The sequence below is a fragment of the Cornus florida genome, unplaced genomic scaffold (assembly GCF_030987335.1).
Source record: "Cornus florida cultivar Cherokee Brave unplaced genomic scaffold, ASM3098733v1 CherokeeBrave_3.0.0_Hap2_Chr04, whole genome shotgun sequence".
Classification (NCBI taxonomy): Eukaryota; Viridiplantae; Streptophyta; class Magnoliopsida; order Cornales; family Cornaceae; genus Cornus; species Cornus florida.
In genome coordinates, this window is record NW_026775574.1 from 99746439 (window position 1) to 99773185 (window position 26747).

The window sequence follows — 26747 nt, forward strand, 5'->3', positions numbered from 1 at the left end:
CTCGTGGAGAGGTACATGGTGAAAAGACGTGTACGTAGTGTTGGTATTCTATTATTGTAATATCTCTATGAATCATATTGGAATATCTTCTCATCTATGGACGTAGGCCGGTTTTGGCTGAACTATGTATATCTTGTGTTTGTGTGTGATTGCTTTGATTGGCTTTTGTTGGATCTTTGTGTTTCGCTCGCCTCCGCTTCCCCCAACAAATTAGTATTAGAGCTAAAGGTGAAAGAGATTGAGGGAGAGAGACTCTAAAATTCGTACAGAAACAGAGTGAGGGGCTGAAATCTTGTAATCTCTGATTTTACACATAGTGAAATCTTTCGCCGGATCCCGACCTTGGATGTGCCAATTACATTGGTAGCGAGGAGATAGGCTCGTGGAGTGGTATATGGTGAAAAGACATGTACGCGGTGTTGGTACTCTATTGTTGTAATATCTCTATGAATCATTGTGGAATCTCTTCTCATCCATAGATGTAGGCCGGTTTTGGCTGAACCATATATATCTTGTGTTTGTGTGTGATTGCTTTGTATGGCTTTTGTTGGAACTTTGTATTTTGCGCGCTTCCGCTGCCCCAACAAATTGGTATCAGAGCCAAAGGTGAAGGAGATCCAGAAACACAAGAAGTCTCAACATGTGCTGCAACGGGCTTCAGTTGTAGGTGGAGTCAATTGGCTTGGTTACATGGCATGGAGCTCGAGTAGTCAAGGTGGAGCCTTGGAGGTTTGATTGATTGAGCAATATATAATGTGGACAATCGTAGTTTTGCAGTAGTATCGTCAAAGTTGAAGCTGAAAAAGAATTGTCATGATCAATGCCATGGAAAGCGAAGATTGGCTCGAAGGAATTTGAGCCAAGGTGAAGATTGTTGGAAATTGTGTCTTAAATTCATACTTTAATTAGGATTATATTTTAGAGTGGTATTTTATTAGGTAATTTCTTATTTGGCAAGTCTTGGCATCTAAAGAATTGTAATCCTTATCCAATATGAAATTATGTTTGTAACTCTATAAATAGGTACATATGTTGTGGGTTGAGACTTATGAAATTGAGAGAGATGCAGTTTCATGAGGGAATTGATGGGTAGAGGTAGTATGCGGGTTGGTAGAGTAAGAAAAACACCAATTACATTGGTAGCGAGTAGATTGGCTCGTGGAGTGGTACATGGAGAAAAAACATGTATGTGGTGTTGGTACTATATTATTGTAATATTTCTACGAATCATAGTGGAATCTTTTCTTATTCATGGACGTAGGCCGGTTTTGGCTGAACCATGTATACCTTGTGTTTGAGTGTGATTGCTTTGTAGGGCTTTTGTTGAATCTTTGTGTTTCTCGTGCTTCCACTTCCCCAACAAAAACCACATTCACGACCTTCACCATCAAAAGAAGGTATTCACATAATGTTGAATAACTAATGTTACACCTAAATCTAACATAAAAAATTAGAGATATCTGTCGACGCCTAAGGACCAGACGTCGATCGAAAGCCCCAATTGGTCGACGTGTAGCCACTCACGTCGACCGAGTCCTGTATACATGGAAAAAAAAAGAGGCTATGACTTTTTTTCATTATTTTGCTAAATATCTAGTATTTTGTATATTGTCTAAACTTTAATCTTGGGATGAAACTCTTTAAATTAACATATAAAAGTGTTTTTTTGGTTGCTATAATTTTTTTAAATAAAATTTAACTTTAAATATTAGATTGATATGTGACATTAGTTGTTGAGCACTATGTAAATTCCCCTTTTTTAATATGAATGTAACAACAAATAAGTCGACATTCTTTGCTTTTGTAACTACCGCATCCAACCATTGTGCAAAGCAAAGACCCACGTGATCAAATATTAGCCAAATAAAATAAATATCTGGAAACTTCATGCCAACTGCACATCAGAGGATTCGCTCCCCAGTTAATCTACAACCTCCTCCAAAGTAATAATTTTTATTCCTAGTTCCAAACTTAAGAATTTCCTTTGAGTGGAAAATAGTTTTCTTTAACCTTTTTATTTTGCTTTTAAAATTCCATTATAAGGTCATCAATGAAAAAAGAAGAAGAAAAGAACAGAAGATAAAAAGAGAGAAAAAAAGGGAGAAAAATAATTTGTCGCCTTCGGATCAGTTGGACGATCGGACTATGTCTCATTACTCAAATATATACGAATAGATTGGTATCCACTTATCCACAAGAAGGAGAAAATTACGCCTGTAGCCAAACGTGAGAATTAGGTTCACCACTGCTTGATTGAAACCTAGTAAAGAAAAAATGGCAATTAGAAAAAAAAAAAAGGCGAAAGAAGCACCTGTGGGTTTCGTGTAAGATAATCATAAGTTATTCATAACCCAGTTACCTCTGTTCTCTATTAGGGCTTTTAGGTACGGAAACCCAGTCTCTGCCTACTGCTCTGCCTAAGGTTTTTGATTTGTGTTTGTATGCTTGTGTTTCCTTTTTTTCTTACAATTTTTTTATTTTATTTTATTTTTTTCCATGCTTTTCAAGAAATAAAACCCTAATTTTATTCCTTTATGTATTGTTCCAGTCTGTGAATACCTTTTTCTTGGTTTGAAAATTTGTTTTTTGTGGAATGATTGCTTGCAGAGTTCAAACAAGATGTGTGAAAGTGTAGTTATAAAAACCCTTGGTAGCGGTAAGGTTCCATGAGAGCTTGTGTCTTTGTTGTGCCTCATATTTATCAAATTCATTCATTATAAAACTGGTTTCGTAAGTTTGCTTGCCCTTTTGTACCTCAACAGTTTTTACCGGGTTGTACTTTCTGGCTGGATGTATTGCTGCGGAGCAAGTTGGTTGCGGGTATGTTTTACTCTGTTGCTCTATGCACTAAAGTTTCTGCTTTCAAAGTTTGTTTATGTGTTTGTTATTTCTTCTGAGCTCATTTTAGCTGTATGCACTAAAGATTTTGTTTTTCTGTGTGTATGTTTCTTTGATTTACTGATTGTTGGTTGTTGTGTATAGTTGTATTCTTCTTCTTCCTTTTATGACCTTGATCGAGATCCATGTTGCCTTGAAAAATTGCTGATCTTATTTTTTTCCCCTTTTAATGATGCTGATTCATGTTGCTGTTTAAGCATCATGATGGTTGTTTTGATTGAAAATTGTTTCTCATTATTAATGTCTAAGACCGTTTGCTCTTGCGACTGGGGTCATCATATTGGTCAACGAGTTGAAATCTTTTACTCATGGTAGTTTACTTTAGATCTGTGATGCTTGTTTTTTAGTATCATCTGCATTGATGACAGGTTAATTTATTAGACAAAAAAATTAACGCTGCAATTGTCATCGTGTTTGTAACAATTATAAAAGAAAAGGCTATTGGTTTAGAGTCTGAAAAATACCAATGTGAGTAACCATCATCAATAAAACATCCCCCACTTATCCAGGAAGGCGGTTGTCAATTCTTTCTTTATTTTATTTATTTATTTTCTACTTCCAATTTTTATGCTCAACTAAAAAAAATTTCATAAATTTTTTGGAATTCATCTTACTCTTTTGGAAGTTAAAGCAAGCAAAGCGACATGGAGGTTGGGAAGTATATTAAGAAAAATGGGCAGCTTGACTTGAGATCTAAAATGCTATTTGAAAATATTCACAGTTTAATTTTTATGTGGAGTTGAAGCATATTTTGTTCTTATGTCGAGGGTGGGTAGGAATGAAGATATGGGCTCAAGTAGTCTATATATTGCTTAGACTTGTCTATTAAGCTAAATTAGTGCCCTTACGGATTACATGGTAGATTTTCATGACTTTTTTTTTTTCCCCCCTTTTTCTTTCTTTCTAGTGTTTGTTTCACTTTGGTGCTTTAATTTTAACTCACATTGTGATTTAAAATTGTTGTGTACTATTATTACGCTAATTTATAACAGGCCGATATATTAGTGCCTGCACAACTGCAACAAGTAGCAATGATTTTTGCTCCGTTCAAGATCACAACTTATCTTGGTCTCGCCCTCAACCAGGCAAGTTACTTGGCCGTGACTTGGTCAAGATAATGGTGATTTGTGATGTTTTTTAACCCCATCTTTAGCTTCTATATACTTGGCCGTGACTTGGTCAAGACTAAAAAATTAACGTTGCAATTGTCATCATGTTTGTAACAATTTTAAAAGAAAAGGATATTGGTTTAGTGTCTGAAAAATACCAATGTGAGTAACCATCATCAATAAAACATCCCCCACTTATCCAGGAAGGCGGTTGTCAATTTTATTATTTATTTTCTACTTCCAATTTTTATACTCAACTAAAAAAAAAAATTCATGAAATTTTTGGAATTCATCTTACTCTTTTGGAAGTTAAGGCAAGCAAAACGACATGGAGGTTGGGAAGTATACTAAGAAAAATGGGCAGCTTGACTTGAGATCTAAAATGCTATTTGAAAATATTCACTGTTTAATTTTTGTGTGGAGTTGAAGCATATTTTGTTCTTATGTCGAGGGTGGGTGTCAAAGGAATGAAGATATGGGCTCAAGTAGTCTATATATTGCTTAGACTTGTCTATTAAGCTAAATTAGTGCCCTTACGGATTACATGGCTTTGCCATATGGTAGATTTTCATGACTATTTTTTTTTTTTTTTTTTGTATATATATATATTTTTTTCACTTTGGTGCTTTAATTTTAACTCACATTGTGATTTAAAATTATTGTGTACTATTATTATGCTAATTTATTACAGGCCGGTATATTAGTGCCTGCACAACTGCAATAGCCAAGTTTTAAAACTTGACTGGTTGAGGGCGAGACCAAGATAAGTTGTGATCTTGAACGGAGCAAAAATCATTGCTACTTGGCCGTCACTTGGTCGAGACAGAGGTGATTTGTGGATGTTTTTAAACCCCATCTTTAGCTTCTATATCTCCTTTTTTTTTCCATTTCCTTAGACAAAAGTAGAGAGAAAATGAGGCCCCCACCTCGAAGACCTCTCAAATGGAAATTTAACCACATTGAAATCACCACCCACATACCAAGGGGCATTCCACCTTTGTTGAACATACGCCAATTCCTCCCATGGCAATCACCTCTCCGCATCCTCTACCTAGCCATAGAACCCCACGAAACCCATTGAGAGCCATCCTCCTCAAGTGGGAGCAAAAGAGAGAGAGGGAGAGAGAATCTTCCTTTTCACATGTCAACCTTTGGTACTCAACTCCTATGCCGCCTACTTAACAAACTCACCTTCCAAAGAGATATCGTTTTGTATGCATATGTGATACTACGATTTATGGTATGACTTACCATAATAGCAGAGATTTGACTATGCTATAGAATATGCCATCGAATATGCTTTAGAATAAGTTGTGATTTGATTTAGTTTCCTTTCTTGTAATATGAGGATGTGCTCATTTGGACTTTTTCTCGATTTTTGCGTGTCATCCTTGCGCAGGGGCCATGCTAATCTTCTTTGTATGGTTCCAATTTTATCGCCAATTTCGATTTTTTGTTCATTTTACCATTTAATAACTCATAATCAACCTTTCGTAACTAACTATTTGCAACGTGACAATTTAAAACTTATATCTATCTCCACTACCAATTGTCTAGGGTTCATTTATGCATCTCATGTTCTCTTAAATAATGGGAATTCCATAAAGGAGGTCATAGGGCTGAATCTTGAAGGCAAGGGGATTCCACCAACAAGCTTGGGTCAAAGGAAGAGGCAAGGATTAAAGAACTACCATAGTAGAAGAGTTGTGTAGAGATTTTCTCAAATCTCTTTGCAAGAATCCATATGTCTCTATATGTATCTAAGTAAGAGCATCATCTATTTTCATTTAATTGAAAATTGTACACATGAACAAGGTCTAGGTTTAAATTCATGGTTCCCTTTTTTGAAAATCCCCATTTCCCAACAACTATCCCGTTCGAAGAGCACACCAGTTTAGATTCTTGCAAGCATGCCAATTGGGCATCTCACTTACGAAGGAATGTCTTCACCAATAATTTCTCCCCTCCTTAAGTTGGATTTTTATTTTTATATTTATTTTTTTCTCACTTTTAAGTCTTATATATATATATATATATATATATATATATATATATTTCTCTCTTTTAAGTTCTTACCACTTTCCACTCGATCTCAATAGAATGGAACAATTCATCGGCCTTCTCTTCCTTCCAGGTATGCCCCAAAGCTTGACTCATCTCTCCAATATTTTCCTTAACCAATCTTCAGTTTAATATTCTATAATCGGTCTTGGTATTTGAGTTTCCTCTCTGAACAGCCTCATAATTGCCAATGGAGTGTGCAGACCCACCAAATCACTTTCCTTCATTTATGACACTATCGCAGAAAGAGACTTGCATTCCAATCCATATCGCAACTTTTCTATGCAAAGTATGGATTGAGAATCTCTCATCCTCGACTTTGCCAACTTCATCATCTTTATAAAATCCTTAGATCCTGAACAACTGACTTCATTGATTGGGTTATTTGAATTTCCCAACACAATGTGGCTCTTTAATTCCACTAGCAAGGCCTCAATTGATTTCCTTCCAAGCTGCAAATGAATCCCTTGGCTGACGCGTTGGGTCACTCTTCTTTCTTATCCGTTTGGTCTCAGATCAGTATTTTGTACTTCGCCTACCATGGCTTTTGGCACACCTCTCTCCGATGTGTGATTGCACTGTTCTACTGCCCTTTTTTGGCAATTTCTAAGTTGCAGCCTCATGTCTCTATCGTCACTTTCGGTCACAGAGTGAAGAAAGAGAATTGGGTTTGAAACTTGTTTAGCTACCATTTGGTTTGGGTTTAGTGGGGAGTGCAGCAGGTCAATACTTTTTTTGGCCCACGTCCATCATCTAGATCTGTTTGTTGCACGTTGGGCTTGATCCATTTTAGCTAGCTCATGAACCACGACCTTATTCGCTCTTCCCACTACCTGAATCTTTGAATTTGGGCCTCTATTAGAGAGCCTCTCTCTCCTTTGTTGTTTGAACTTGCGAAGTGGCCCCTATTTTTTGAGATATAGTCCCAATATTGGCCTGCCTATTTTCTTCACCTCTTATAATCAATTGGCCAATCATTCCCACCATATAGAAGTGAGGTCCATCTACTTTACTTGGTTTTTAGCCAACATCCTTTTTGGAATCTCCTTATCTCTGGCATGTGACCCTCCTCTTATGCCCTTCAACCCCTCTTGACATGTAGGAACATTATAACATAGCTATACCCCTACCCACTAAACCGTTCGAGAGTATCTTGCCACTTGTTCCCCTTTCCTTTTCCTCCCGTCCAAGAGCCTCAGACTTGTTTGAGATACTTTGTCTCCGCCCACCCACCCACCCCTTCCTCTGCAACACATTTTTTCTTCCCCTCTCCATGTGCCCCCCACCCCCACCTTTCCTTGATTTTTCATTCTCCAGAATAAGAAGCTTCTATTCTCTACTGGTGAGTGAAGCTTGGTTGGTAACAACTCTGGTGACCTCTCCCTTGTCAAAGCTATCCGGTTGAATAGGCCCCTCTTCTTCAACTCACATGCTCTCCGTTATCACACCACCATCCCTCTTATATCACCAACTTCTTCTCATCGAGACCAGTCCTCCTTTCTTTTCTCGTCCTCTAGGTTCCAGAACATCTCACTTTGATAGCCCACACATCCAATTCCAGAATGGCATCCCTCCATTCTCTCCTTCCCTTCTGACGAAACTGTACCAGCCTGGCATCGTGACCACCATCGGAATAACTGCAAAGAGTCAAAACAGTGGTGGAACCCCCACTCCTCCAGCCACCTTCCAAGCCCTCAACTCATTTTGCAATGATTTCCGGGCTCCCCACCACCCTTTCAAAGTTCCCAATTAGGATGCTTTGGAGAAACTACTTTCGCTTCGTCACTCCTTTACATCCGCTCTGAAGCTTGTTCCTCTCAATGCTGTCAATTTCATGGTCAGACTGTCGGAAGTTGCCGGGGTCTTGCTGCTTCCAGATACTATCTGGTTACCTTCCCTCCTTGGTTCACAAGTCTCGTCATTCCGTCATAAAAGTTACATCCCTGCCGATAAAATATGCTACTACCTAATATTAAAGTATTGTTGTGTTACTTCTCAGGCTCTCTATTTGTTATTATGTTCTTAAACTTCTTTGTTAGCTAAGAGTCTATGACACGCCATCAGCCCCTGAATACTTCCAAACCTTAATAGGGATGCCATCTAGTCCTAAAGCCTTTCATAATCTCCTCTACCCTTTTAATCTTGCCCTCCTTAACCCTTCAAAAGTATGTTATCCCTGAGATTAATACGCCCTCTGTCCCATATTAGTAGGCCATCTTTCTATTTTTGGCTGTCCCATAATAGTTGCCCCATTTCAAAAACCAATGCACTAATTTTTTTATAACATTCTTAATTTACCCCTAAAAGATAAACACATTAATGTCTCAAAATGATGGACCCCATCAAAGAATAACATTTAAAAGGGATAAATTTGGAAATATATCCTCTGCCAATGTAATAAAAGCTAGTGTCTTAAAATGTGTGAATTTTGAAAGTGGACATCTATAATGGGACTGAGGTAGTATATTCTTTTAAACCTAGACTTTTGAGATGACTTTCATTCAATAATTTATCAAGGAAAATTTTCATATTTCTTTAATTTCATCATCTTTTCTTGAAACTTTTAATTTTTTACCTTAGCTAAAATCAATCTCAAGTTCTCCTTTCCCTTAGTTTAGCAAGTTTACATATGCTACTTTGTGGGTATACTAATTACCGACGTTTAAGTCATTAGTGTGTGATTTTTGGGAAAATGCATATTAAAATAAAAAATTCAATTTGCATTTGTGGTTGTAAATTTTGTGAAAAGTAAAAATAATTACAATGATACAACTGATAGCGTCTTGAGATTTAAATTATCGGCCATTACTCATATAAAGAGGTGGTCTATTGAATTTCGGAGTTGAAAGTTGCTTTCGGTCTTGATAATGTTTTTTACTGTTGAAAAAAATTAACTGTTGTGACGGCCTACTCATTATATAATCCTGTTCCATCCCTTAACCACGTCTGGTGGCAAATATATATATATATATATTTTATTTTTTCGCTCAGTTCTTTGAACACCAATCCTTGAACTCTAGACCTAGAGGTTGACCACACAAACCAACTTCTATGCCAAAGAGTCCACTAGACGATCGGTCTGGTGACAATTTTTTATAGAGGAGTGCTAGGAGCAATCGCTTATGCGACTATCAATTCGCATTCGTCTCCTCATTGGCTACTCCTAAAGTTATTAATTAATTAATTCCTATTCTCATGCAGCATTAAAAATATAGTAAATTTAGGACAAAAATACCCAATTCTTTGTTTTCTTTATGCGTGTGTGTATGTATGTGTGTGTGTGTATAAATTAATCTTATCAAACATTACTTATCTCTAAACGCTGATTATCTTAGATCTTCACAATTTTACTTCAACTAAAACTCAATTTCATAATTTTACTTCAATTAAAATTTATAATTATAAAAACTCGCATTATGAAAAATATATATATATAAAGAATACATTCACAATGCATATGATTTGCGTGAAAAAAGAGGAAAAAATCCATTATGTTAGTTGTTATATAGGTACACTTACACAAATGTATGTGGATTGAGAGATGCTAGATAAGAAAGGCAATGCTTAAAAGGGTAGTTTTACCTCTAAATGGTTATGTTTTTAATGTTCAATAAAAATAGGAAACAACTAATTAATAAATTAAAAAGTGACTAATGAGAAGAGCGAGTGTGAATGGACAGTCGCATAGGCGACTGCCCCTACCACTATTCTTTTTATTATATGGAGCATAATCATAATCTTGTTAAATGAAGTTCTTAATTTTATTAAGGGTGAATTACCCTGACCTCCCCTGAGGTTTGGTCTTATTACCTGTTGATGAAACTTTTTTAAAAATTACCCGGACACTCCCTATCAGAGTTGGATTTCTTAACACCGTCAAAGTTCATTATAAAAAGTACAAAAATACCCTCACCCTCATTTTTAATAATTTATATTTTAATTACCTCTTATGTAAGTAAAAAATTATTAAAAATTAAATACAAAATCAATAAACATGTGCTAAATTATAGTGATTACTTCCATCCCTTCACCAAATTGTTGCCCCAGACACAAGAAACCCTCCAATCCCATCACCCAAGACCATCGATCCACCCTCCGATCCCTCACCAGACCATAATAGATCCACCCTCCAATTCCTCCCCTTACTCAACTGTGCCATACCACTCCTCGCCAAACGCAGAAACTCCCAAACTCAACCAAATTGGTTCATAAATTTTGGTGTTACTGAGACACAAAGTGGTGGAATCGAACCCCTCCAAGACCATCAAGGTCCCTCTTGGCTTTGACTGTCTTAACTCTGCTAATCTTGGAAAATTGGATGAAAAATCTGATGAAGGTATATGCGATGAAACTCAAAGCCCTTCAACTGATTAGAAAAAAGATTTGACATCCTATGGTTCGTCGTCTTACTGACCTCTTCTATTTAAAGGCATGGGTACTTTTTGAAGTTTGCCTGCAAGGATGATGATGATGAAGAACGAGTACAATCGTGATTTCACTGTTCAGAAATTTTGTTTAACAACCAATCTATTTTTGTTTTTAATATTGTTTGTTTTAGTTAAAATACGTTTAGGAAAAAGCACACTTATGACTGGTGCATAAATTTTATTTATGTTATTACTTTCGTTGAAAAATTCTTAGTGAACCACCTTTGGGTCCATTTAATGCCTTGATGTTCAAATATTTCAGTACATCTACAAGTACAGGCTTGGGACATTTGGTATTCTGATGAGATGTTTATGCATTTTGGATTTGCATGCAAATTTTTTTCCTATATTATTGAGACTTTCTGTTATTAGGTACACTATTAATTTCTATATTGATGACATATCTAAGCATTGATTTTGAACAATATAATATTTTGTAGAATGTGTCTTATGTCCTTCAATTGTTTTCATAACAGGGCGTCTCGACTACTGCATAGGATCAAAAAGAGGTTTGTGTTGTTTTGAAACTTGAGTTACACTTATCTTTGTTTTTCCTTTTATTTTGATCCTTGATGATACAAATATATAATTTAAGCCTTGTACACTACTTTTTTGCATGATAGTTTGACATTTGTTCATCATTTTAATGTTTTGACACTATCACACGTATTCCTACTCAACTATTTTGTTTCATGTGTTCCCCCTTGCATGAAATCAACACAATGACCCACATGTCACTACCCAATTAGCTTGGTGGCATTCTCTAGAAGTATTATTTTTTTTATAAATAAGCAATTCATTAAAAGCGTTCAAAAGGGGAACGCGTCCCTGCAAGACCACAAAAACTTGGGTACCCTAAGGCCCCAAGGAAGATAGACACTCAATAGTCTCCGCAGCAGAGGAACACAGTCTACCCGAACCCCCCAAAAATAAAGAGTTACTAACAGAAGATTTGAGAACAATAACCGAAGATTCCTCTCATTCAAAGGATCTTCTATTCCGCTCCCTCTACAGACACCACCAAAGACACAGGGCTCCATCCTCCAAAACCCTCGAGCCTGTGCTCCCACCCATCCCCCTCTCAGTTGTCCATTAGACCTCTCGTAGATTTAGGCATGACCTAGTGAACTCCAAATAATCCTAACAAGAGATTCCAACATTCGATCGCTACTGGACAATGCAAAAGAAGATGGTTAACTGATTCGCCATTACACTTACACATGCAACACCAATTAACCATGATATGCTTTCTCCTTCCAAATTATCCACCATCGATATTTTTCCCCACACGACTGTCTAAGCAAAGAAAGCCACTTTCAACGGCGCCTTGGTTCGCCACACTGCCTTCCAAGGGAATACCACCTCAGCTGGGTCCAAAAGACATCCGAAGAAAGATCTTACACTAAACATCCCCCTAGACGAAGGAATCGAAACAAGAGAATCCCGACCTTCACCACGGATCACTTGGCTTTACAACCACTAAGGGTTAGTTTGGTGCAATGGAAAAGGGAGGAAAGGAAAGGGAAGGTGATGGAGGGTGATTAAAAACTTGTGTTTGGCATAAATGGTTGGAAGGAAAGGAAAGGAAAGGGATGGTTTTGGAAGGTTAGCATAAGGCTCAAATAGTAACTTCCTTATCCTCCCAAAAATGGGAGGAAATGGAAGGAAAGGGAAGGAGAGCTTGCTGTATTTTTTGTGATGCCAAATTTACCCTCAAGATTACACTTGATTTTACACAAAATCAAGATTACAAGTTTGCAAAACAAGAATTACAGACCCATACATACAAGTTAGCAATTGCAGAGAGAGCGAGAGATAGCGGGCCAGCGGCTGAAGCTTGCGAACGGCGAACCCGAACTGGAACAACGGCGATGGAAACTGAAAGATATGGGTTTTGATTTTTTGAACAATATGGAATGATATGCCGATATGGGTTTTGAACTTTTGATTCTTGCAGACAGCTAGATAAACTAAAATATATGGGTTTTGAACTTTTGATTCTTGTAGTTTGCAGTTGCAGAGAGAGAGAGAGAGAGAAGGGGGGGGGGGGGGGGGAAGTTCGGAGTTGAGAACGAGAATAGAGATGGAGGCGGAGGCTAAAATGATTTGCCCTAAAAATAGTCTTCTTTGTTTTCTGGTGGTCCATTATCGTGGGCCTATAGATTTGCCCTAATGATTTAACATGAATCTATAAATTTATATTTTAAAATATGAAAGGGTATAATAGTAAATTTATTAAAATAGTTTCCTTTCCTTTCTTTTCCCAAGCATGATTATTATCTTTTCCTTTCTTTTCCTTCATTAATCAACCAAACACCATAGGGGGTTAAAATTATTCTTCCTTTCCCTTCCCTTTCCCTTATAACTAATATTATCCTTTCTTTTCTTTATCACCGTACCAAACATAGCCTAAAAAACTAAAGACATCATCCACCTCCCAATCTTGAAAAGATCGCTGAAAAAGCACGTCCCAAACCAGTCTCCCGCTATCAAGGCAATAGCAGTTAGCAACCGAGACCTGCCTATTAGCCGCAATCCTAAAAAGTTTGGGGAAAGAACATGCTAAAGTGCGATCACCACACCATAAATCCTCCCAAAAACCGAATCTCCATACCATCGTGAACTTTGGATCTGATATGCTTAGAAAACTGATTCCGTCCCTTCCAAATGGCTTTCCAAACACCAACACCTCTGGGAATAGACACCACAGCCGAACACCCCCTCTCTCCCTAAAGCAACACAAGATAACCCTCCTCCACAACCTATCCCGCTAAATAACAAACTCCACAACCACTTACCTAAAACGGCCCTGTTAAAAGGCAACAGTCTCCTAATCCCAATACCTCCGAGCTTAACAGGTTTACACACCTGTTCCCAACGAACCAGATGATACTTAAACTCATCCCCCAAACCTCCCCATAAGAAGTTCCTCTGAAGTCTTTCAATGGAAGCAGCAACCGAGGACGGAATCTGGAAAGGGGATAAAAAATAAGTAGGAATGCTCGACAAAGTGCTTTTCAACAAGGTAACCCTCCCACCTTTGATAAATATTGCTTCTTCCACCCCACAAGCCTCCTCTCTACCCTCTCCACCACCGGATCCTAGGCACCTACAATCCTCGAAGAAACCCCCAGAGGCAAACCTAGGTAAGAAATCGGAAAAGAACTGACTCCACAACCAAGGATAGAAGCTAACTCCTCAATATTCTGAACCTCTCCCACTGGAATCAAAGCGTTGTTCCCCACATTCACTTTCAAGCCCGAAACTTCCTGAAAACAGATCAACACCGATCTCAAATATCTCATCTACGACACCTCAGCCTCGCAAAAAACCAAGGTATCATCCACAAATAAAATAAAAGATGGGAAATCTCCAATTGATGCATATCATCCCTTCCCACCCTAAAACCCCCTGATAAAGCCCACCTCCACAGCCTTCCCCATCAATCTACTAAGCCCCTCCATAACAATGAATAAAAGTGGGGACAAAGGGTCTCCCTGACGCAAACCTCGAGAACTACCAAAAAACCCAATCGGAGCCCCATTCACCAAAACCAACTCAATGCATTCCCTCTATTTCTCCCCAAAACCCATCCTTACCATCATACATAGCAAGAAGCTCCGATTAACACGATCATAAGCTTTCTCCACATCCAACTTACACAACACCCCTGGAACCCACTCCTCAACCTGTCATCCACACACTCCCTGGCAATAAGGGCAAAATCCAAAATCTGGAGCCCACCTATAAAAGCATTATGAGATTCCGAAATAACCTCATCCAATACCACCCTCAACCTCAAGGAAATAACTTTTACTATTAGTTTATAAATGCATCCCAACAAACTAATAGGTCTAAAGTCCTTCACATCTGCGGGTCCACCTTTCTTCGGAATGAGGGTAATAAACGATGCATTCAGGGATTTCTCAAAGCGCTTGAGTATGAACAGCATGAAAAACACCCATCATAATATCTCAACGCCATCCGGTCCCGGAGCTTTGTCCCCATTACAATATCTCAACGCCTTCAGCACTTCCTCCTCAGAGAACGGAATCTCCAGACCCTCCTTATTTGCCTCAGAGATCCTATCAAAATTAAGACGATCCAGCCGGGGTCTTGTAGAAGCCGGCTCCGTAAACAGTCTCTGGTAGAATTTGGCAATCACCCTACAAACATCGTCCTCCCTACTCATGACCACCCTATCAACAGTAAGTCTCCCTATGTGATTGCCCCTCCTATGTGCATTAGACAACCGATGTAAGAACTCAGTGTTCCTGTCCCTGTCCCCCTCCTTAAGCCATAATGCTTCCGGTCCCGGAGCTTTGTTCCCATTACAATGTCTTAACGCCTTCAGCACTTCCTCCTCAGAGAATGGAATCTCCAACCCTCCTATTTGCCTCAGAGATCCTATCAAGATTAAGATGATCTAGCCGGGGTCTCATACAAACCGGCTCCATAAACAGTCTCTGGTAGAATCTGGCAATCCCCTTACAAACATCGTCCTCCCTACTCATGACCATCCCATCAACAATAAGTCTCCCTATGTGATTGCCCCTCCTATGTGCATTAGCCAACCGATGGAAGAACTTAGTGTTCCTGTCCCCCTCCTTAAGCCATAATGCTCTGGATTTCTGTCTCCACGGTATCTCCTCCGACACAGCAAGCCAGCCTTGCATGCCGCTCTCCTACTTCTCTGCTCATCATCAATGCCAATCATGCCTTCTCGGCAATCAATCTCTACAATCTCCGCCAAAGCCCTACTCTTACTCCACTCAAGATTCCCGAAAACCTCCTTATTCCATCTTTTCATCTCCTTCAACACCCCAAGCTTTCGAGCAAGAATAAAACCATACGTTTTTGAAACGAAAAGGAGTAATTCTCGACACCAAGGGAATAGGATCCGGTGTCGGTCTAGCCAAGGCTACCTGAGTCACATCCGGAAACTTCTCCTCCCAATCTTCTGAAATGAGAAATCTATCCAGACGTGAAAGGGTAGGAGAGTTTCTGCCATTAACCCATGTGAAAGTAGCTCCCTCCAAAGGCAAATCATGAAAATGATGGCCATCAATGAATTCTGAAAACTGTACCATAGCCGAAGTCCATCTTCATCCTCTCGATCTCTCCAAAGGGGATCTAACCACATTAAAATCACCCCCCACACGCCATGGAAGACACCACTGTTCCTTTAACTCCTCCCATAGAAGATGCCTCTCCCCATCATGCACTGGACCATAAACACCCGAGAAAACCCAACGTCACCCATCCTCTTCCATAGTAAATTTGCAGGAAATGGAAATACTCTGTCTCCATACATTCGCTTTTGACAACCATCTTTTATCCCACATCACCAAAATGGCCCCAGAAGTCCTAACGGCATTCAACACCTCCCGTTCAATAAATCTCCCACCCCACAAACTCCTAACCACCCTATCGGATATGGACGCCATCTTCGTCTCCTGTAAACATACCACATGAACACCCCACTTCCTCAATGCCAATCTGACCACCTTTATTTTGTCCGAATCGTTAAGCCCTCGGACATTTCACAAAATAATGCGGCACTTCATTAAAAACCAGTAGATGGCCCCCCTCTTCCCCTCACTGCTCCTCTCCCTCCCCGTCCCATTCTTCCCCTCATAATTAATATCAGAAATAAGGCCTCGAATCTCCCTTCCCCATCTCCTCAGAGATAACCTCTTCTTCTTTCTAACTGTCTTGTTCAAACTCCTAACATCCTCCACATTCTTTCCTTCCGCAATTGAATGCATCACCAAACGAGCCTGCTCCTCATCTGGCTGAAAAGAAAGTCCCAACATACTACTCACAATATCAATGTTATCCTTCACCCACTCTACCCTTCTGTCGTCACAACCTAATGTAGAAACATCCCCCCTCCCGTCCAGCCCTAATACAAATAGCGGCTGCATCGCCAGACTGTTAGTATCTTCCCATGTGACCATCTCCATACCATTCCTGTCATTGCCCCCTCCCTCCACCCTATCAGTACCGTCATCAGTCAAAACCTCGATCCCGTTACAAGCCGAAGGTGTACCATCCTCCCCTTCAGAGTCTTCCTACTATTTCTGAGCTAAAGTCCTGCAGACGGTTCAGACCCTTCAACCCTTTATATATTCTCAATTCTTTCTCCAGTCTTGCCACAACATCTTGGCTTAACTGAAAAGTTGAATCTCATCCCACACAAACCGTAACCCCATCCACACCTCCAAGCACTGCCATCTCTATTGCATTCTCCCTTAATGTCGAAGACGACCTCATCAGAATACCAAGTGTGGGACTCCTCGAGTGTCCCACCTCTGGCTCTGCATCCAACCCATTTCCCTCTGAATCCACTTCCACCACAGGAGATAACACCCCAGTTCTCTCCGACTTCCAGTCAAACTCCTCCCTCGATTCCTTCCTCAACACCCCAAAAGGAGTAGAAGGAGGAGGAGCAGTATGAAGGCTCCGAGAGTAAGGAAAGAGAGACATACCAGGTTGACTTTCATTTGGACAAACCCATTTTTGTTTCTCCTTTTTTGATCATCGCCTATCATCTCTGACTGTGGGATCACCAACCTCAGAAGAATCGAATTGCAGAGACCGAAATCGATTCACCGAAGCCATCTGCACACAACAATTACCCTGCCGAAACCTTTTTCCCCTGCGACTGCTATATGAATTGGCTCTAACCCAATTCCCTTTCTCATATCGTGACCAGTGTCTGTTAACACCAAGGACCGATGAAGAATCCACCTGGGCTTGGTCAGTCACATTCCCTCTGGATCTCATCTCCTCCTCCTTCGAGCAAAGGCCCGACACTCTAATGGACAAACTCTTATTTGGCCTAATAAACATCCCTAACTCTCTTCTGCTGGACCAAGAAAGTTGGGCCATACACATCAATGGGCTTGGGTCTAATTCGCACCTTCTATGTATATGACCTGACAGGCCTAATGCTCGACCCATGAAGTGGCCCACGACCCACCGGCCCAACCCCATCCAAAATCTTATCCGTAATCTTCGAAGACTCGTCTCCTACACATGAGCGCCTACCTACCACCCCTTCCCCACTCGCCTTCTGATCCTACAAGTCACCTCGTCCCTGGCCTTGCTTCCTTCGATCTGGCCATACTACCCGACCGGATTGAACTAACCTCGGATCTGCGAAGCTCTCGTCCTTTCCTCTCTATATTCATGGATACCATGGATTTTGTCACCACAGAAGGAGTGATCTCCTCCGTCACTGAGATCTTGAAAGCCCATGACCTGTCTTCAACGATCACGAACACCGGAATGACTCTGCCGTAATGACCTTGACCTCCCTAAAACCACCACATAAATCCCCGATAGATTCGAACAGCTTTTGGCACCAAAGATGTAGTGGAAGGCCAAACAACGCAATCCTTTTCTGGCTCGTCATCTTCCTCAGTCCAAGGCACCCAACTCTATAGCACAATAGATCAATAAACTGCTGTGCATCACCCCAAAATTTCTTCCCCCATCTTAGCACCCTCTGGGCTTCCTTCTCCGATGGGAATCGAAAAAGCAATAACCAATCCGGTAAATTAGAAACCCTAACCCCACAAGAAATCTTCCAAATCTTTGCAGCCCATTCCCCAATTCCTTCCAAACTGCCCACATCCCTGTAGAATCTCCCAACGAGGCAAGATTGAAGTGTCGTCTCACGAAGGAGCGTGCTCTGATCATCTACCGGAAGAACAATCCCTATGTGGGTGGACGTTCTCACCACATCTCCCTTCAACTCTAGTCTTGGCAGACTCGCAACATCCAGAATCGACCTCTTCATGACATGATATATAAAATATATGTATCTCCTCGATATGATTTCCATTTGGAACTTGGATGCATCTTCATGAAACAAAACCGTGACACATGTTACTTCTCCGTGGTGCTACATTGTTATTCATTCCACAGTTCTCATTGCACAATCTTCTGAGATGAGAGCTTTATGTCTTTATTCGGGTTGACGATGCACTCTCCAATCACGTAGGGCTCTATGAATTAAAATAGTGAAATTTTTTGCATTTTCATTTATTCTCCATGCTTATTATTAGCTTGGCAATCCTCACAGCAAATTCTTCAGCTCTGCTTGCCCAATCTCGTTATGCAGTTTGATTATTCACTATCTAATCATATTGACTTTTGCCACCTCCACCTCAAAAGTTGTCAATCGTTATAATCTTCTCCAGCACTGCCGTTCAACATGACTCATACTTATTAGCTTGACAATCCTCACAACAAATTCTTCAGCTCTGCTTGCCCAATCTCGTTTTGCATTTTGATTATTGACTCTCTAATCACATAGACTTTTGCCACCTCCACCTCCACCTCAAAAGTTGTCAAATTTATAATCTTCTCCGGCACTGCTGTCCCCATGAGTCATGCTTATTAGCTTGGCAATCCTCACAGCAAATTCTTCAGCTCTGCTTGCCCAATCTCATTATGCAGTTTGATTATTCTTTTTTTTTTAATGAGTAAGATTTTATAAAAGGCGCTGAAAAGGGGAGCGCTCCCAAAGAAGACGACCACCATCCAAAATGACACTATAGCTTTATGCTATCCACAAAATCCAAAAGAGAATCCATTGAATTACAATCCTGCCCATTAACCCAACAAAATAAAGAAGTAAGAATACTGTATTTAATAGCCCAAATAGGAGACTCCTCTCCCTCAAAAAAATTATGCAGTTTGATTATTCACTCTCTAATCACATAGACTTTTGCCACCTCCACCTCAAAAGTTGTCAATCGTTATAATCTTCTCTAGCACTGACATTCACCATGACTCATGCTTACTAGCTTGGCAATCCTCACAGCAAATTCTTCAGCTCTGCTTTCCCAATCTCGTTAAGCAGTTTGATTATTCACTCTCTAATCACATAGACTTTTACCACCTCCACCTCAAAAGTTGTCAATCGTTATAATCTTCTCCCGCACTGCCGTTCACCGTGACTCGGATCTCTGGTGATCCAAGGAAAGGACTTCCTAGGAGGGACTACCATCCTTCAAAAGAAGGTTAACACCTCAAATCTCCCGCGACCGAAAATTTACCATATCCACTCATCCATCTCCTCGACGGCCACAGTCTAACAATTGAGCAAAGCCAAAAAATCTCCATAATCATCAACCTCCTAATCCTGTAAACGTGAAGAGAAGTGTACGTCCAATGACAAAATTGAGAATCTCACCGAGCTAAGTCCTCGAACTTCCAAAGAAACTGGTCAGGGCCAATCGACCAAAATTGAGAATCTCACCTAGCAAATGCAACACTAAATCCATCTTCCTCCAACCATCCCCAAAAATTTTCCCTCCAAGATGTACAACATAATGCTCTGACTAACATAATTCTGCACCTTGTCTATGTCCAGTTTGCACCCAACTCCCGGCACACCATTACCCAGTCTGGAGTCTACACACTTACTAGCAATGACGATAGTTGTTAATGGTGCGCCATGGTGCCTGGGCTAGTGTCAGGCGAGGTGAAAAGCCTTGCGTCTGTGTCTATTGGACAGGCTTAACAGGCACAATGCGTGATGAAGGCGCTCCTGATTGGAACTAATATTATTTTTTTGTTTTTTGTTTTTAACTTTAATGGTTCAAATGTTTTTGGTGCACATATAAGTTACCGATGTTAACCCAAAGATTTCAACTCAAGGGTATTTCGATAATTTTATTGCAACAAACTATTGTAGTGTGAAGCTAATCATTCTGATTGAGTATTTGTTAATGAGGTTTTAAATTAATTCAAGAAAATAAAGGATAAATGGCAAAGCTAAATGGATCCTAGCCACAAGAATTTGATGGACCCAAAGATTGGAGATGAAAACTTGGGTAGATTAAGCTTTGGTGAGTACTAGTTTAACTTGTAAAGTTATTTTTGGAGTAACTAGTGTGAATGCTCAATTAACAAAGACCAACATTTGAAACGAAACATATCTTTCGAAGGACCCTAGACCTATTGACTCAGGCTTTGAACTAAATTGACTCATTGTATAAACCTTTAGTTCACATTGAGATTGATCATGCATGTTTAAGCATCAAGTATTCCCAAATTTTTTTTTTTTTTTTAAGTCAGTCGACTAACTATAAAAGTCTTTGAACTAAAATGAATTCCAGTAGCTGGGCCATATGTTACCCGGTCTCGGGCACCCGTGTTGGGTGCTTGTCTAGATGTAGGATTCATCAATCTATCAATTTACAAGATACCGGACTTGGTTAAAAAGTGTCCAATATTTAGACACGGGTGCTTGGACACTTTAAAGAAATGGAAAATTGCAAGTTTGTATATGTTTGAGACATCAGTTTTATGATAAAAAAAAAAAAATAGACGTATCAGCTGTTGTACCTTTTGATAGGAAAATTTATTTTATTACTGTATTTGTTTGCCTTATTTGCAGAGTCAAAGCATCATTAGAGAGGAAGAACAAACAACAAATGACTCAATATTTTATATATACACGATATATATTACTAAAAGTAAAGTACAGTACAATTGTACATCATAATACAGTTGTAGATAATGGTTAGCAGCTGTAATCCATTGACTTTTCACTTCTGTTAAGAGGCCAAATGCTCCACATCAGAACAGACTAGTGGCATCATCTTGACCATTAAAAGCAGAGTATGAAAAGCATGGTCAAAAGTCAAGCAAACGCGTGAAAGCACGCTCAGCTGGGCAAATAGAACTGCACAAAGATTTTGCATATACAAAACACAAAGTCTTCAACATTCAAAGACAGTGATTTCAAACCAGAGTGCCATTTTTGAACCAGGAAGTTTCCTAACACAGTGAATGGCAGCCGATTTAACAAATAAAACATGAATAATATTTCTTAATCCTTCACAAGCATCAACCTTCACATTTCTTTTGTCTGTTTTCATCATCAGCCGTGTGAGGAAGGGGAGGTGGAAAGAGGTGTGACCTCTTTCCACCATCATCTTTGTAGGGAGATTTCGACCTGGAGACCTCTTTAGGGGGTTGGGAGCTTGATTCGATATCCTTGGAGGATAAGGATCAGTTGGAGAGGCCGTTTGAGATGGAGGTAATCTTGGCTTTGCAAAGTAGTAGACTAGTAGTGGTGACAAAGCCCCATGGTTGGATGGTTTCTCTTTGGCCTTCTTTCAGCATATTTAAGAGAGGGTGAAGAGGGAGATTATGGCAACAATACACTTCTTCCTCTTGCGTGGGAGGTTTGAGTAGTCAATGAATGCTTCTTTAATTGGATAATTGGCCTTTATCCATAAGAAGGTGGAGCTATTGATATTAGGGATTTCAGTCATATTAGCTTGGTGGGTTGTACAAGCTTATAGACAAAATCCTAGCGGCAAGGCTATATGTTGTTCTAGACGGGGTTGATTTCAGAGGCCCCGAATGCTTTGGGGAGGGTGCCAGTTTCTCGATTCCTTCTTGGTAGCTAGCGAGTGTGTAGATTTTAGATTAACAGCGGGGTGCCTGGGATGGGGTGTACGACTTGATTTTTAGAAAGTTTTCAACCTCATGAATTGGGACTGACTTATTTATGTCATGGAGGGGATGGGGTTTGGTAAGAGGCGGAGGGCATGGGACCCCTTTTGCATTTCCACGGCGAGATTCTCGGTGTTGGTTTAGTGGCGTTCCCACCTGTTCCTTCGGCAATTCGAGAGGACCGAGGTAACGGATCCTTCATCTCCCTTCCTTTTCATCATTGTGATGGAGGCTTTTAGTAGGCTGATAAGACGAACGGGGTGATTTGGGCTATTTAAGAGGTTTCAAGGTGGGGAGGGATATTTCTAGCCAGCCGCTGGGAGTCCAGAGGAGGAGCGCTTCATTAATGGATCTAGTTATGCAGCAATTCAAAAGGCGGTTGGCTACGTGGAAGAACTGGTACCTATCGAAATGGGGCGTCTGACTTTGCTGAAGAGCACCCTTTCGAGTATCCCTACTTTTTGTCCCTCTTTCCGATCACAGCTTATTTGGTGAGGAGGATTGGGAGGTTTTAGGGGAATATTTTGTGGGAAAACATGGGAAGAGATCAAATACCATATGGTGGGATGGGAGCAGTTTTGTAGACTCATTCCTATAGGTGGGTTGGGGGTGAGGAGATTGGACTTGTTCAACAAAGCTTTGTTGGGCAAGTAGCTAGGGAGGTTTGAGGGAGAGGCACTAACTATGGAAGGAGGTCATTTTCCACATATGTCGTAAGGATAGATGTGGATGGTGCTCTTTGCCATGGAGGTTCGTGGTGGGAGTTGGCTTGTGGAAGAGCATCTGGGAGTGTTGGGATGAATTCTCCAAGCATATTCGCTTTAATGTGAGGAATGGGCACCTTGTCAGCTTTTGGCATGACCCATAGTGCGGTGATGGGCTGTTTGTGAGTCTTTCCAAGACTGGATGGGATTTCGATTGATAGGTAGGCGATGGTGGCTCAGTGTTATCTTTTTTTATGGGAGGACACTGTCTCGGGTCTTGTAGTTTGAGAAGTTTTTGCATGATTGGAAGGTGGAGGAGATGGTCAAGTTTTTGGTTTGCTTTATAGTCAGGTTATTTCTAGAGACGAGATGGATGTGTGGGTCTGGATGGCTACAAGTCATGGTGGGTTTGAGGTCTATTTCGTTCTATTGTCGTCCAGTGTTGTTAAAGGCGCGCACCTAGGCTCCAGGCTCATACAGGTACAACACTTGCGCATGTTGTGTGCCTAGGTGCGCCATTGACAATATTCGAGCCTTTAGTATACAATATGAATATGCTTTAATAATAATTCATTTTTTCAATTATGTGCCTCACTTCACTTAGGCGCGCCCTTTACCTTACACCTAGGCTCCAAAAGACCTCTTGCACCTTAGTGTTGCCTTGGGCCTTTGATGACACTGTTGTCGACTGATGGAGCCATAAGGGGCCCGCGATCTTTTTATTCTTAGATAGTGGCTTTGGGTAGGATCTTGGCTAGTGAGAAGGAGAGGACATATAATTTGCAATTGGTGTTGCATGTGCAAGCAGGCCGAGGAGTTTGTCCATCTTCTTCTTTATTGCCATAGGTCTCAGGAGGGCTGGGATTTGCTTTTGTCCTTTCCCTCAATATAATTCTAGTTGGTAGAAACACTTCACCCTGAGTCGCGTGGGAGCACTGTTTCGACTCAACCGATCCTCCCCTCCTTGATAGGTTTTGAAAAAAAAATGAAAAAGAACATAGTGCACAAGGAAAGTATATTTTACTCCTGAAGGTATAGCAGTTGGGTCGCTCAATACACTTTCCTCCCTTTCTCATTTCCTTTTCACTCAACAAAGCGACCCCACAGGTTATATAATTCCACCCCTTTCCTTCCCTTCCCTTCCTCGGTTACATAATTCTGCCCCTTACTTTATTTTCCATCTACTTCTCCTCCGTATTAAAAGAGCATAATTGATATTCCCCCGTTGTGACTTCTTCAAGTCCCTTAGTGGCCGTGCCCTTATATCTTTGTGAGCATCTGGTCAATGGGTTACCATTCGAAAAATCTGGTCAAAAGGTTCCATGCAAAGTGAGTGGCAAGAACTGGTGATAAGCCAGAGGAAGGTGAGGATGACATCAAGAAGTCATGCCCCAACCAATTCCCAAAAAGTATAAATTTGTATCAAATTAGAACTAGTAACAATTATATTGAGGGAATTCCTAAAGAGTATATGGTATATCTTCTGAATATGACAGGATGAGGCTCTCTCATTCTTGTTGCATTGTGGGAGAGATAAGTTGATATCTTTGGGGCTCAAAAGATCCTTTCTTTCGTTGGACAAACTTACTGATATCTTAAAGAGGTTCCAATTATCTACCAATTGACATGGTGGTTTTTTGCTTGACATGGTTTGGTCCCTTTGTCATATTAATGGGTAATTGATTTGTAAAATTGGTACTCTTGTGAACTTTGATATTATTGTTCTCGACCTCGTACCACCTTTTTGTAGTTCGGATCTGGGTGCATGGCTTAAAATCATCGTTTTCAATATTTAAGAAGTAAATATGTAATGAAACAGCCATGGCATGATGTTCAAGTCAATAGCACATTTTCCTTTAAGGAAACACAACGGAATTTTCCACCTCTTATAGTTTGTGTGCGCGCGTATGAGAGGGAGAGGGAGAGAGCACCATGAATTTTTATGGTGTTTTATGTGAGATGTGGTTATTATTATTATTATTATTATTATTATGATGTATTTATCATCTTGTTGGTAAAAGTGTTCTGATGATGTGTCTTTTTTTCAGTTTTTTTATATTTTATTTTGGTATTACTGTATCCAATTACATCACGTTAGTCTTCTGTAGTAGAATCTGATACGAAGAAAGATGTAATTTGCCGTTGCCCTTGTTTTAATTGATTGGATCTTTGGTTACTTGTCCTAATAGTATCTCGGATTTGGCTCTTTTGCATGTTCATGGTATGTTGTGTCTGCTGTATAGATGGTTTTAGCTTGCCATTGATATTTTCTTATTGTTGGTTATGGACTTCTATATTCACTGATTTTTTCTTTTGATTTAGGGGGGCTGAAGGGAAAGTTGATAAGAATGGTGGTGAGTAAAGACAGGCTTATGGTAATGAGCTGGCGTTAATGAGTATGGGTAACCTATTATGAGCATAACACTATTAAATTATGTCGACTTGTAATGGATTTATGTTGGTAAAGAGTTTTAATTGGGCTCCGGGTTTGCCAGCTGATGCGAGACCAATACTACGTATCCTTGTTGGTTAGAAAAATTATATTATTATATATGAAAATTATTGTAGTTTTAATTATCAATATTTGAGGAGTCTCTCTCTCTCTCTCAAATTAGACGGAAAAGTCAAATAGCGTTTTTCCTGAATGCTGCTGCTAAACTTGTGGATGATGATTTTTCCTAGTAAAAGATTGTGCAGCCTATGTCGATGGTACTTTCGGGCTGAATGATCAACGAGACTGCAAGGTCCTTGAGGGACTTCTTAATAAATGTGATTACATGCACGCTATCAATTAAGGGTAGGATCATTAAAAGGAAATAAATCGAGGCATCTAGCTAGACTGGAAGTATTAGAGTCATGCAATGTGGATGGACTTCAAGTCCAACATTGGATATGTATTTTATATTAAAGGTGTAGTAGTTAGAAAATTGTGTGAATGTAACTTGCTTGCAACAGTGTGTTTTAGGAAGGAGTCTGTAACATTCCACAAGGGTAAATCTTACCGTTATAATCACGATGGGTTGATGGTTGGATTCCATTATATGGTTAATCAATTTACCTATAATAGTGTGTGTTGATGTTTGGATTCCTCAATCAATCAATCTACGATTACGTTATGAGGTTGAAACACTGTTTGCAGAGAATGAGAACATCAAAATCTACCATTACGTTATGGGTTGGCGTGTACGGACTTAGAATGTATAGCGTAACCATTACGTTTTAGTGAGTTTGCCATTATAGCGTACGGACTTGAATGAAAAATCCGGTCTAAAGCTCCAAAAACTATTCAAATAAATTTTCAATGGAGTGAGATTGTGATTATTGGAGAAGAGAAAAGTTGTAATGAGAGTGGAGGGAGACGTTCTAATGAGAGAGAAGGAAAAGTACGAGATGAAAAAAGGAAGATAAAAGTCTACAGGGACGCTAGAGTGGCAATTTGAGGGTGAGGGGAAAAATTTGAGATAAGTATAGAAATCTTTTGGGTCCACAATTGAATTTTACCATTGAAAAGAAATAAAAATTTTAAGGATGTGTTATTCATGCGGTGGAAAAGAATAGGCGTTATCACTTATATTGAGATGAAAGGCCTTTGGCTGCCATGGTTAATTCGTTCCAATTCTTTGATTTCTTCTCTCCCCCTCTCATGAACCCAAGTGGGTTTAAGCCATGGCCAAGTGGTCCAAGCTATATTTGATTTGATTTGCACCCAATTCATTTTGTATTTAGTATAGAAGTATTTTCTTTTTAATCAGAGAGAGTATTACATGGAGGTGCACAATAGAGTCCTTTAGTACCCTGTGGAGCGTAAATTGTCGTAAAGACATTATATCCAATACTAGTCTCGATTCAGATTCTTTATTTATTTTTTTATTTTATAATTTTACATGTTTATTAAATACTAGTAAAAAAACACGAAAATAATATATTTTATTTTAAATGTCATTTGAAGCATATATTTCCAACAGTAGCCATAGTTAGTCATATCTTAAATGTCATTTGAAGCATATGTTTTCCAACAGTAGGCATATTCAATTATATAAATAAAAATGGTCACAAGTCACAAA

The 26747-nt window shown here is 39.7% G+C and overlaps 1 long non-coding RNA gene and 1 other non-coding gene across 4 annotated transcripts; one reads left to right on the forward strand and one right to left on the reverse strand.

The window, feature by feature from the left end:
* The first annotated feature begins 2211 nt into the window (after window positions 1-2211).
* Window positions 2212-25264, forward strand: LOC132304169 (uncharacterized). 3 transcript variants are annotated; one of them, XR_009481522.1, is made up of 5 exons: window positions 2212-2439; window positions 2608-2656; window positions 2763-2820; window positions 10972-11004; window positions 25006-25264. It is a non-coding gene; the product is annotated as an uncharacterized LOC132304169 (long non-coding RNA). The 3 variants fall into 3 exon arrangements; XR_009481521.1 differs by having other exon boundaries at window positions 2213-2422; XR_009481520.1 differs by having other exon boundaries at window positions 2225-2384.
* Window positions 5361-5463, reverse strand: LOC132305607 (U6 spliceosomal RNA). The gene has a single exon (XR_009481648.1). It is a non-coding gene; the product is annotated as a U6 spliceosomal RNA (small nuclear RNA).
* Window positions 25265-26747: the final 1483 nt, after the last annotated feature.